Source organism: Asparagus officinalis, chromosome 7, assembly GCF_001876935.1.
Source record: "Asparagus officinalis chromosome 7, Aspof.V1, whole genome shotgun sequence".
Taxonomy (NCBI): domain Eukaryota; kingdom Viridiplantae; phylum Streptophyta; class Magnoliopsida; order Asparagales; family Asparagaceae; genus Asparagus; species Asparagus officinalis.
Genome location: NC_033800.1, coordinates 3064972 through 3065711, shown reverse-complemented (window position 1 = coordinate 3065711; position 740 = coordinate 3064972). Strand labels below are relative to the sequence as shown.

The following is a 740-nucleotide window of genomic DNA, read 5'->3' as shown; positions in this document are numbered from 1 at the left end:
GCTTGCGGATGCTTTGAAAATATTGTTGGTACCTTCTTATCCGGTCTCTTGGTACAAAAGGTTCTTCCTTGACTTCAGTCATCCTGCGATTAATATTTGAACAAATGTGGGGAGAGAATTCAAAATTGCACTTTGTACATGTTAATATAATTGTTATAAGATAATTCTAAAGAAATCATAAATCAAGTTAGCGGGGATAGCTCAGTTGGGAGAGCGTCAGACTGAAGATCTGAAGGTCGCGTGTTCGATCCACGCTCACCGCATTTTTTTTAACTTTCTCAAAAAAAGTGTATAAGTGTATCATGGCCCAATTCTTGAAGCCCATACATAATACTTATCAATTTTTAACGGGCCTTAATATCTGACTGGATAAAGCAAAAGTATTTCTGTCAAAAAAAAAGCGAATATTTTACGCCCATTACTAGTACTGTTGTTTGGTATTTTCCATAAATCACGGATTTGGGGCCTCTTGCTAATTATTGAAGGCCTAAACGTAAAATGCTTTTTTTTTAAATTTTAAATGAAATAAATTTAGCATATAAGCACGTTAGGCTTTGATGAAACCTATTGGACACTCTTGACCCATAGCGTTTATTTACTTTTCTACATATACGTTGATGATGATCGAGCATCACGATTCATTTACTGCCTTGAAACCGAAAAGACCATAGAAATAATAATAGAAAAATTCCTCAAAAACCTAAAATATGGGACCAATAGGAAGAACAAGTGAAGTGTCC

The 740-nt window shown here is 34.9% G+C and overlaps 1 non-coding gene across 1 annotated transcript; it reads left to right on the top strand.

Moving 5' to 3' along the window:
- TRNAF-GAA lies at nucleotides 191-263 on the top strand. Its single transcript has one exon. It is a non-coding gene; the product is annotated as a tRNA-Phe (tRNA).